This window comes from Molossus molossus, unplaced genomic scaffold, assembly GCF_014108415.1.
Source record: "Molossus molossus isolate mMolMol1 unplaced genomic scaffold, mMolMol1.p scaffold_m16_p_8, whole genome shotgun sequence".
NCBI lineage: Eukaryota > Metazoa > Chordata > Mammalia > Chiroptera > Molossidae > Molossus > Molossus molossus.
This window is the reverse complement of record NW_023425402.1, coordinates 101,642,508-101,655,512: the sequence shown is the minus strand read 5'-3', so window position 1 is coordinate 101,655,512 and position 13,005 is coordinate 101,642,508. Positions and strand designations below refer to the sequence as shown.

The 13,005-nt window shown below is 41.2% G+C and overlaps 1 protein-coding gene across 1 annotated transcript in view; it reads left to right on the top strand.

Moving 5' to 3' along the window:
• Nucleotides 1–622: 622 nt before the first annotated feature.
• The window catches only part of RGS17 (regulator of G protein signaling 17), a 97,489-nt gene continuing 85,106 nt past the window's right edge, over nt 623–13,005 (top strand). Inside the window, exon 1 of the mRNA XM_036249002.1 lies at nt 623–764. The gene's annotated coding sequence lies outside the window, so the exon portion shown is untranslated. The remainder of the gene's footprint in view (nt 765–13,005) is intronic.

Sequence of the window (13,005 nt, the reverse complement as noted above, 5' to 3'; positions counted from 1 at the left end):
AGATCAGAGGGCACCTGAAATAATTCTTAGGGTAAATGGTCAGATCTCTGGGTAAGGACGTCAACAAAGTAAAAACTCTTCATAGAGTCTAGCCTTTGGTAAGCAAGACTTGCTTAACTTCCCAGGTTCTTTACCCTCCTGCAAAACACCGCCCCCGCCCCCGCCCCCAGACTGCTTCCACCGGGACCCCGCTGCAGCAGTGCTGTTTTGTCCCTTAAAGACCTGCTGTGGTTACCGGCATCCTCCTAAAACACAGGATAAATAACTCCGGCTGCGGGTGAACTTGAAGTTGGAGGAGCCTGGGCGCCAGAGCGTCTAATTACAGGGAGTCTCGCAGGTTTCCGAGGCTCCTGCGAAGCTCCGGACGCGTCTCCGGAGCCCGAAGCCCCACTGGAGACCCTCCGCAGCGTGGGCGCGGGACCAACGCGAGCGCGCGGGGCCCTGACCTCCGGGGGGGGGGGGCAGGGCTGTGACTCACGCGGCCCCGCGAGGGGGAACGAAGAGGCACCGCGGACCCAGCCTGCGGAGGGGCTGAGCCGGCTCGCGAGACGCATGCGCGCTGCCAAGCGGCTCCCCTCCCTCCCCGCCCACCGCTCCCTCCTCCCTCGCGCCTCCCCTGCATCCTCGCCTCTCTCCCTCTCTCCTCGCCCGCTGGGTGCTGAAGTTGGACGGATGGCAGCAAACAGGCTCCGCTAGAGGACCAAGCAGCCCAGCCTCGCGCCCCCGGATCTACCTGTGCGCTGCCCACACCTCCAGGCTCCTGGGTAAGATGTTGCCTCCGAAACCCAGCCGTGCTAAGTAAATGACAGCAAAATGTCTGCTTTGCACCAATGGATGAATTTTTTTAAAGGTGGTGGGGGAGGGAAACGAAGGCAGGAGGGGGCGGAGAGTGCAACTGCCGCTGCCCCGGTGGGGGCGGCTGCTGCGCGGGGGTCTCCGGGCTGGGAGCGGGGGCCGCGCCTCCGGGCTGGGAAGTTGAATCCCGCGTTGCTGCCTCGGCGCGGTCCGCTCGCCGCCTCCCGGGTGCTGCGGGCGGCGAGGCGAGTGTCCTGCCCGCCCAGGGGACCCTCGCTCGGTCCCTGGAGGAGAGCTACCACCTTCGGGCAGCCCGCAGGGAGGGCCGGGCGAGGACGGCGGAGACCCCGAGGGGGCGCGAGGTCCTGCGGGATTTTTCTGGTTGGTTGTTAGAAAACCGAATGTGAAATTAACAGTGTCCAATCGACCGAACACCTCGGGCGGTATTTTTTCCTTTCTTCACCTTGGGGAAAATGCACTATTCAGGTGGGGAAGGTGTAAAAACCGGATTGCAAAAACGCATACCTTGAGCATCTGAGATATCCGTGTGTGTAGGGGGTGGGGGTCTCTTTTGTTCCTTCCCCTCCTCTTAGTCGTAGCAGAAGAGCTCCTGTGTGCTTGGCTTGGGTAGATGCCCACCCGCCGAGGGGACGAGGAGCAGGAACGCCCACCCAGCCCCTGGCCGCTGCCCGGGTGGGTGTACCCGAGGCTCCCTTGCTGTGGGTGATGAGGATTCTTTTCATTATCCACGGATCACAGGTTAATAGCTGCCTCCTCGCCAGCATCCCTCTTCCTCTCCATGTGCTGCGGCAGAGGCTGGGCGCAGACACTCGGCGGTTTCCTCCCCTTCTTGCTACCTCCCAGTCTCCGTGGAAAATGTCGGAGGGCTTGAGGATGGCGGAGGGACAGAGCTGGCCTTGGAAACGCGGAGGCTGAGATGCCCGTCGCTGGCCGGAGGCTGCTGACCGAGCGTCCCGGGCAGCCCGCGCCATCCTCCGGAGTCCCCGGGCTCCCGGAGGAGAGCAGGGGTCGCCTTGCCAAAGAGGATGCCTTCCCTGCGGGCACCCACTCTGCGCCTCCGCTTGCATCCGGAGCCCGGACGCCCTCTCACCAGGGGCAGTCAGACGCTGGGCAAGGCTCCTGGCATAGTTTTCCTAACCTCCATGACCCTTTGATAAAAGCTTCCTTTTTAAGAGCCGCTGGAAGGTTTGTCAAGAGAACTTTGCAAGCTTCCCATAGATGTTTCATTTTTTTAAAAAATTGTTTTACAGCGAGATTATTCCCACCATGGGATAACTCTCGCAGATAAGAAAAAGAAATCGTATAGTTTGGTTCCCGTCTAGAATGAGCATTTCTGACCCTGGATGTCCTCTGCATTTCCGGCGTTCATTCATCCTGGTTTTCCCGGGTGATGAACCATTCTGAAAATCAACGGGAGAAATGAGAAACAGTTTTTACCCTTGTAATGGAAAATAATGTTTTCCTCCTGGTTTCATAGCTGCTAGACACTATGTATATTAATTCTGAAAGCTCTGAAACACTTTAAGTAAATATTTGTTTCTGAAGTTCTTTGTAGTACTCGTAGCAGTGATCCATGCAGTATACATTATAGCACTAAAATATAATGAAACTGTGATTTGTACTCATTAATTCAAATGAATGAACGGTTTGACCTTCTCCAGTTAAGTTACTATTATTAAGCTATTTCTTCTGTTAGCGTGAACTAAAACAGTAATTAGCACACTTGTGGGAGAGTAGATTCATTCACTATTTTTATAATCTTAAAAACTATACTGGGAGAAACTATGGAAGGGTACTTTATTTGCGATTTTTGGAGAAGAGAAAACAAAAGCAAGTTATTAATATTACAAAGTAATTGGATGGTATAATTTATTAAAGAAGATGAATCTCTACGGCAGTGATACCTGATCTCAGAACCATGGACACTTACCCTTCTTCTTGAATTTGTAGTCTGAAACATTACAAAACCACTTGATTTGCAGAACAAAAAACATAAGACTGTGCCAATTTCTACCCTTTTTGCTCCAGTTCCTCAGCTTTTCCTTGGTATTTAGTCCCCATGGAATGGAATTAACAAGGAGTATTCATTTGACCTTATTGTATCAGCCAAAGCTAAATCTGAATCTATAAAAATTCTGGTTGACTCATAGACTAAAAAGTAAGAAAGCATTTACCTGGTAATCCAGTTGTAGAGACAGTGACCTTAGTATTAGAATTCAGTTTGCTGAAAGACATGGGCTTTTCTAGAAAAGTAGATGGTGGACATGGTCACAGAAATATGGAGCCAAAGGGGATGGGATCCTTCCAACTGCCTTTCTGCTGAGAATCCTTTTTCTGATTATCCAGCTCTATTTACCTCACCATGAAGATTACCACCACCCAGAAGTGCAGATGCAAGGACCACTGTATACCCAGTGGATAAGAATGACACTATATGATGTTGAAAAGCATTTATTTCATCGTATTACTATAGTTTCAGTATGACTGCATTTACAGGCTTCAAATTGTATGACATTTCTGGAGGGATGTCTGGGATCCTAAGAAATACAAGTTCTTATGGAAAGCTTAAAAAGAGAAAACAGTCTTTTGATGTAGATAGCCAGAACTTTTAGTTCAACATTGAGGGGATACTTTCACCTTCCCCATCTCTGTCCATCTCCACTTATTCCTCAAAGACTTTCCTAATATTCAAAGAAATTCATTTAGAGTGTTGTTCTTGCCGTGTGCCAACGCCTAGCACATTACCTAGCAAAGGTAGTTGTTAAATAAGTATTTCTTAAATGAATAAATTTTGTGCAATTGATATGGCTCACAAAAGTTTTCCAAGTTTGGGATTACATTTTTTTTTAAAAAGAATGATCATGCTTATTACCAAACACAAGTTTGAGATAGTGGAGATCATGTTCACCATCCTACATCTTTTGAGGAAGCAGTTTCTAGAATTATCACTTTGTGAATATGCATGCTTTTAATATAACATTTATATCATTGATTTGTTTCCAAATTGTAAAAACAGTATATACTCATTTTAGATCCCCCAAACAGATTAAGTATTGTATAAAACTGAAAGTTTAAGTTACCTGTTGGGAGGCCTGGCTGGTCCTGGCTCATCCATTTTATAGCTTTGTCACCAAGATCTAATGAGTCTCAGTTTCCTTAGGTATACAATAGAGATAAAGACACACCTTCTAACATGTGTCTAGCATGGACTGAGTCCTTATAATTAACCCAATGTCTCAAGAACTGCTATTGAATATACTGGGTAGTTTACCACCAGTACATTTTCTATGCATAAATGGACACACACACACACACACACACACACACACACACCTGCTATATTTTTAAGAGTTAAAATCACATTGTAGAACTTTATACTTGCTTCTTTAAAAATTAACAATACTTTGCTGGTGTATCCCAAGAAATTTAAATTGGTATTTTTCATACAATTTAGTGACTGCAAAATAACTCATCTTGTGGATGTCTTGATTTATTTATACACTCTTCTTTTTGAATTTTTATACTCCAGTATTTTCCTGTTTTAACCAATGTACATCCGTATGCCTAGGTTTTGTCTTCATATCTGTATAGCAATGTTTTCCCTTTGGGCCTGATGCTTAGAACATCTAATACTTACCAATATGATATCATCTTTTTAAAAACCTTTGTTAACTCGATAGGTGAAAATTATATTTTTCATAATTTTATTTCTTTGGTTACTAATAACGCTGATTAAATTTTTGACATGCTTACAAGAAAAAAAATTGTCTTGTCTTTAAGTATAGCTTGTTCAAGTCTTTTGCCCATTTTTACATTGGTATCCTGGTCCATTTTTCTTATCTTGGGTGGTAATATTAATTTCTTAAAAAAGGCAAAAGAAAACAAAGGAAATGCTTAGTGACAAAGAAGACTTGTGACAAAGACAGAATTCGTTGTGGCTGAACCAGACTGCAGCTCCGATGGAGTACAGCAGGCTGGACATGGATCAACCATGGGATTGTGGCTGCTGTGGTGTCCAGAACACACGGCCACCTGCCACCAGGCCTGGGCTTTCCCATGTGCACAGTACCTTCAGAAGCCCAGAATCACTTCATGGTTGGGGTCTGTCATCTTTCTGCTCAGGTCCTTTACTGTGAGAGTTTGTACATGAGCAGTTCCCAGATTTTCATGGACTGTTTCTGCCAGTTGCCAATGTTATAGGCCTTTGGAGTTTCCTTAAAATAAATGAAACCGAAAGGAAACATGGGAGTAGATGGACGTCCCATGGAGCATGAATTGAAATTTCTTATCAGAATGAAATCCATCACATTTAATTATAAAACCGTGTCAGATTAGCATCATATCTCCAATTTTAAGCTGTAGTGAAATTTAAATATTTAGAAGGCAAGAATCTAATCTAGTCTCTTAATAGTGCCTCATATGATTCAGTACTCTTGTAAACGCCTGGTTTTGACACTTTTAATTCCACCACTTTTGACAAATTTGGTTTCAAACACTTAAATATTTAGCTTGAAAACATTATTAAAGTCCCTTGGATATTAAACTACCTAGAAAGAGTAAAGTTGTAGAATTATTGCAAGTTTCAGTTTATCCAATATGGTAAAATGCTCAGTAATTCAGAATTAACAAGCCTGGGATTGACAGTAAATGGGAGGCCCCCGGAGGAGAAGCAGTGAGTGGTGGGGGAACCCAAAATCTCATTTCAAATAGAACTGAGTTTGAATTCTTGCTCTGCTGTTCCCTAGATGTGCAGGCTTTCTTATTGACTTATATAAATGCTTCATACTTGAAATTCTAGCCTGTGTAATAAACATCTAAAATCTCTCCAGATTTCTTAAACTTTGTGTTTGAGATTAAAAAAAAAAAACAACTCTGTGTCAATAAACGTAATTTTACTATAGCCCATGTGTTTCACAAAACAAATATTTACTTCCTTGTATTAGATCACAGGCTTTTCACAGGACTGCTGACTGGCTATTGAAATACAAAGGTTATAATTCAAGAGCCATGGCATTACAATAAAGCAGACATAACCCAGGGGAAATTATGACATAAATGAAATGAGCAGGTAAATATTTACTTCATTTCTTTAGTTATCTCAGGTTTCCTAATGGCACAGTGAGTTAAATCCAGTGAAAACCCTTTTGTGAAAGTTGACAACACTGTCCCTATTTATTTCTAGACTCATTGAGAGGTGGGTACTTGTTTCTGGTGTATTATAAAAGGCTATCTAATCTAGAGGTTTTATGAGCCAATTTTGGTTCTAGGAAGACTACTCCATGTCCTCCCCCCCCCCCCCCCCAGTTTTCCCTCAACTGTTCTACTATCTTGGGCTTCAGTTAATCAAAATCAACAAACTCTTTGAAAGTCTGCTGTATGAAAAGTAGCAATCTATATGATTTAATTTAGAGAATGTGAAAAAACAGATGGAAAATTGCCTTTGAAAAAGAAGACTTTGAAAGCAGAGAATGTAATTTGGTAAACAAAAAAAAAGCCCAGTTTTTGGATTCAGATAACCAGGATTTAGCCTTCATTAAGCCTTGGTATCATTATCTGTAAAATCGAAGATTATTGAAGGAGTCAATGAAATTTTGTCTATAAAATTACTTCATATATATATATATACACACACACACATATATATATACAATCACTATGAGATTGTTAGATACTGTACTAGAATTAAATAATTAAAATAAACCCAAGAAACACTCCATAGGTGATGTACTTGAAGGAATTTTAATTTCTTGACAGTATTTGTCTTAACTAGTGGTCCTTATTAATGTTGAAGTTGCTCTCTGTGTGTTTGCTGTGTTATCCTTTTCTGACCAGCTTTCACCAACCACTTACATGACTCATTCATAAACATTCTTGAGCACCAACTATGCGCCAGGCTCTGTGATAGGATGTTTGCATGCAAAAAATTAATTAAATATGGCCTCTTTCCAAAGGAATTCACACATAAGCTTCTTCAACTTACTATTATTTTGCATGTATCTAGTAAGTAATTCTAACTTTACAAGTCATAACTAAATATACCTTGGGCGTAATATGCAAGGATCTCCTTATGATTTAGCATTTTCAGGCTAATTGATCTCTAAGTGTAGAGGTCTTTACCCCTAACAAATGCTGCTAAGCCGAGACTCAGATAAGGGGAAGGAAAAGCAGGAAGTGTCTCTGCTGGTGGATGATCTAACAACCACCACTACATACAAATAACAAAACCCAGGAGGCTTAACCCCCTTAGTGAACCTAGCTCAACTCCCAGTTCTCCCTCATTACAGTAAAGAAAACATATACATACATGTGTACGATACCTTTTTCCCCCTCACTTGAGGCTACCCTGGGTGATTATTATAATATAATTTAAGGTATATTAAAAGGTTGGGATAGGGGTTGTTAAGCCAAGGGAGACTAAGCAATATCCCCACACTTCCTTAGGATCCACATTTCCCATGCAATAAAAGTATTATAGAGTTTTCTCCTATACTATTGCAGTTGTTTCTCTGATAACACTCTTTTTGTAATATAGCAAATTGACCAGAAATTCAGGGTGCTCCCTTCAGATATTTTTTTTCTTTTTAAGAGAAAGAAAACTATTTCAATACCTACTTACAATCACTAGGGTGTCCTCGAAATCTAGCCACTACCAGGTTGATTGTGCTATAGGAAGATTAGATATCATTTATAAAGTCAGGGTAAGGACTTCAGTTCTTCCTAGCAAAATGATGTAAATGTACAGTTAATTTAAAAACATACAATAATGAATTAACTTGAAAGAAAGCCTAACTCTCATTTCAGCCACTAAATCAACTTGCTTGTCATTAAACCACTAGATGGGCTGTTAAGAAATAACTGTACCTGCTATTTCGAGGTTTGAACCTATTTCTTTTGCAGTGTATTTCTACTTGGCACTACCATAGAGCGTTTTACCTGTGGCCTGTGAGTTTAATATAATCAAGACTCAGTCGATAAAAGCAAAGGAAAACCTAGCATCTTTTATGAGGACACTAAAGCATAGACATTCTATAAAGTAAAATAATGACCTATATAATTTATAAAACCTTAATACAAACTGAATGCTATATTTTGAATTGGAGTATTAAATACTCTAAATTGCAGTGTGAGATACTCTAGTGTAAACTGGACTATTAGCTTTTTTTCATACCTGTTATGTAGGAGAAGCTAAACATTTGATTTTTCCCTTTCTCCTTTTATTATTATTATTATTACTATTATTATTATTATTATAAATATATGTTATTTCTAACAGATAAGTTGAAGAGAAAAGAGTATCAATTATTTTTGCACATCTAACACTGTACGTAAAATAGGTGTATTTTTTTTTGTAATTTTAGGACAGTTATATGATTTTTTGACTAAAATGTAAGACATATCAGGAATTCAAATGTTAAATCTGTCAGAAAAAAAAGTTCTTTTATTTTCTTCTAGTAGTCAGAAACAAACTGACCTGATCCTCATATTTCTCTAGATGACGAGTAAGTAACCTTGACGATTTTGATTCAAGCAACTGGAATCCATGTTTCCTTTATCTGCTCATGTCCAGTAATCGGAATGTTTGCCGAAGACGTATTGTTGACTAAATTGCCATTAGTAAACCTAATGTCTAATGGCCCACCTATATTTAAATAAATGATGGGTTTAGTGGAAGCATATATTTACTGTAATGCGGCAAACAAAGCGATAGAAAAATCTCTGCAAGAATTGTTTCCCAAGTTGATTATTTGGCAGAGATGATGTCTGTGTCGGTGTCTGAGCAAGTGTGGGTTTCCCCTTTCTGTCCGTGGCTTGTAGCAGGGAGCAAGCAACCTGATGTTTGTGTGCCCACAGCCCAGCGTTTAGAAAGCAAAGGTACACGCTTGGGAAAACAAGGGGAGCGTCCAACGAGATAAGAAAAAAAGTCAAGCAAGATGCAGGAAGGCCAGGCTCAGAACACAAGACTATTAGCTTAAAATTCATTATATCTTAAAGCATAACATCATTCAATATGTTATTATATAACCCTGCTGTGTTATGTAACCACTTCCAGTTTTATGAATTCATGTGACGTAATCTTAAGAAAGTAATTTTTTCCCATTAATTCAGTAATTTCATTGACTGAACATCTGAGTAATGCAAGTGGTGTTTTGTGAGGTAGAATTTCATTAAATAAATGTTAACTCCAGGAAGGAAAAAATGTGAAGCACTTTCATTGACCTGACATGGGTTATGGTAAATAACTAAAAATTCTTGTAGTTGATAACAAGATTCAATCACATTGATTTAAAAAAATAAAAATCTGTTCCAAATAATTTAAAAAGTAGAATGACTCCTAACTTCATCTTACATAAAAATCTATTTTATTTTTGTGATGTAGAGAGACCTCTACATTTTACTTTAAACCACCAGCACTAAAGAAACGCACCGGCTGAGCTTTGTTTTGTTGAGCAGTGGGCAGTTCAATGACTAAATGTCCAAACTGTTTATTAAGACTTTGGGTAGTGACATAGATGCTTGGAGAAACTTGTCTGCTCCTTGTCACTGAGATTATTTTTAAGGGAATGTAGAATTAATACTTAGTAGGATCACTGAAATTAGTTACTCTGTGAAGCTGCTGGTTCCAACCAAAATCAGCGTTGGCACGTGGTATGTTGGCCTCACCACTAGCCCCAGGAGAGTTCTAGATTGGTTAGACCTCAAGGAAAAAGCAGGCCATGTGCTTGAGAGCAGAGCTCAAAGGGTTTAATCCAAAACATTAAATTAGGGTCAGGCAGAAATAGCGGGAGGAGAGAGTGGTCTTTGGTGCATTTGTAAAGATGGTCAGTTGGTCTGATTTTCCAAGCGTTTGCATTGGATTTCAAAGTTGTCTTCATCGCTTCTTTTGTTTCCTACCTTCTTATTCATAATTAATGCAACTAATTGGAGTCCTACTCTGTGACTAGGAAGACTAAAATTAAATAAGACACAGCTAAGGCTTTGGGAGCCTAAAAACTAATGCAAGAAAGAAAATACATGTGTACATACCTGCCAGAATGCTGCCATCAACAAATCATCAAACAACAAGTGCTGGCGAGGGTGTGGAGAAAAGGGGACTCTAGTACACTGCTGGTGGGAATGCAGACTGGTGCAGCCACTATGGAAAACACTATGGTGTTACCTCAAAAAATTAAAAATTGAGCCCTGGCCGGTTTGGCTCGGCGGTTGGAGCGTCAGCCTGCGGTACAGAGAGACCCGGGTTCGGTTCCTGCTAAGGGCACGTACCTCGGTTGCAGTTTGTCCCCGACCCTGGTTGGTCGTGCGGGTGGCAGCCACTTGATGTGTCCCTTTCACATCGATGTTTCTCTCTCTCTCTCTCCTTCCTCTCTCTCCCTCCCGCTGTATCTGAACAAAAAATGGAAAAATGTCCTTGGGTGAGGATAAAAAAAAAAAAGAAAAAAAAAATTAAAAATTGAACTGCCATTTGACCCACTGATCCTACTTCTAGGAATATATCCTAAGAAGCCTGAAACACCAATCAGAAAGAATATATGTACCCCCATGTTCATAGCAGCACTATTTACAATAGCTAAGAGCTGGAAACAGCCCAAGTGTCCATCAGTAGACGAATGGATAAAAAAGCTGTGGTACATATACACAATGGAATACCATGCAGCTGTAAGAAAGAGATACCTCTTTTTTTATTATTAATTTGTTTTAGTTACAGATGTTTCTCATTTTTCCCCCATTGACACCCTCCTTTGAGGCGACATGGAGGGACCTGGAGAGTATTATACTAACAGAAATAAGTCAATCAGAGAAAGACAAATATCACATGATCTGACTCATTTGTGGAATGTAATGAACAATACAAGCTGATGAACAAAACAGACCCAGAGACATAGAAGTAGGGTACAGACTGACAGACCTCAAGAGAAGAACTGGCTAAAGGTCCCACCTAAGGCAGTGGGAAGATGACTTTGTGAGAACATGTTTAACTCAGAGCCTCCAGGATTGGGTCACCAATGAGATTTCGAAGATGTAAAAGGACCCTTGAGGTTCACGTGGAGGATTTGAGCCTGTGTGTCTGTGTAATACGGATGCTATTCAGATCTGGAGAGATCAAACTGATGCAGAGGTTAGGGAGGAAACAAGCTGAGTTCAGTTTGGGAAATAGTTTGAGCTAGCCATCCAGATGTTCAGCAGGCTGTTGATTAAAAGCTTAGTTGATTCGGTAGAGAGTGACAGGTGTGATTTTGGGCTCTATCAATAGAGAGACATAGTCTCTAGAATGAAGTTGGTGACAGCGTTGTTCTACTCTACGTATTCAAACCACAACTGGAATGTTAATTTGAACTTCTTTGTTTTTTCAGGACACCATAGTTAGAGGTTTTGATACAGATGGTAAACTATTATTACTCAAAACCAATAATTCATAGCAGAAGTGATTGGAGGAATGTGAACTTTTTTTTTTTATCCTCACTCGAGGACATTTTTTCATTTTTTTGTTCAGATAGAGTGGGAGGGAGAGAAAGGAAGAGAGAAAAACATCGAAGTGAAAGGACATTGAGTGGCTGCCACCCACGTGACCCAACCAGGGCCGCACGACCCAACCAGGGCCGGGGACAAACTGCAATTGAGATACGTGCCCTTAGTGGGAACTGAACCCCGGTCTCTCTGGACCGCAGGCCGACGCTCTAACTGCTGAGCCAAACTGGCCAGGGCGAATTTGAACTTTCTTAACCTGAAATAGAGTGGTTGCCCTAGAGAATGAGTGTTCCACAACTTGGGGAAGGGCCACGTGAAATAATTAGACTAATTTTAAGTTGCCCCAATGATATAATGGGAATAATAAAACCACATGACCAACATGTAAGGAGATATTATGGGCAATGCCCCTGGTACACATTTGGCATTTAGTGTGTCTCAGCTTTTAACATTTCTCTTAAAAAGAGCGTTAAAACCAGTGGACACACGTCACAGAGATAGATCGTGCCATTCTGTTGAAAATAACTTTTTAATCCTCAGTGCTGGCTAGCTAGATGGGTTGCCTTGAAAGATGGTAAATTTGCTACCAAATGCTTGTTGGACAAACACTTGGCAGAGATGTGGTGGAGGAGATTTCAGGACTGGGAGGGTAAATTACTTCAAGACCTCATTCTAACTATGAGCTTCAAATGGTTCCAGGGAATGTGGAATGCAAACTCAGGAGAGAGGCTGGGACTGGAAATAAACCTGAAAATCGTTTACTGAGAGGTGACAGGAGAAGGTGATTGCCAAAGGAAAAGCGTAGAGAGCACCGAGAGCCTAGAATAGAATCCTGGGCATGTGGAGAAAGAATGAAACTAAAATACTATATATATATATATCATGAGATGGCCAGAATGAAAAAGAAGTGTTAAAAAGCGAATGAAGATACTGTAGTATGCCGTGAAACTGAGTGTTGTTTTTAACCATTTTCATTCATATGTATATTAATTTTCCAGAAACTGTTGGAGGGGAGAGACAGGTTTAAGACAGAAAAGCAGCTATGCTTTGTCATGTGACAGAGAGGATAAGAATAGGTCTAAGGCAACACGTAGGATTTTGCAATGAGGAAGTTACTCGTGATCATTTAGAAAGCGCTCGGGATTAATGATTTACACATCATCTATTTCCCAAAGGTTTGAGGCAGCTTAAATAAAAGCCCTCTTCACACAGGCAATGAAAATGAAACAAAATAAAGATAAGAAATCACAGAGAGAAATAAATGGGGGCGGGAGGGGTGAACACACCCCAGACCGTGGATGGGATTTTTATTGTAGCAAGAGCTCACTACGTTTTAGCTATGGGGTTCAAGCAGCCAGAATGAAAGGGTCACAGGACAGGTTACTTATCATTCATTGGTTAATGAAAGGAAACAAGTTTTCAGAATAATTTTTGTTTCTTGGCACTAAATTCTATAGAGTGTATCCCGTGGACTCTTAGATAAGGAACAGTGACAAGTTAGACAATGGGGCTGACGGTGATACTGTGAAGATGGCAGGCTTGCTTTGAATTGCTTTTTCTTTCTGAAGCCCTTGAAGGTCAAGTATGTAGTATTAAAATGAAGTCTGGGATAATTTCAGAGTAGTTGAGGATCTGAATACTGTTGAGACTGAAAAATCAGCTTATATGACAGCCTGAGGGAGGAGGACATCCCAGACAGAAGATTCCAGAATAGTTTCAGGAACT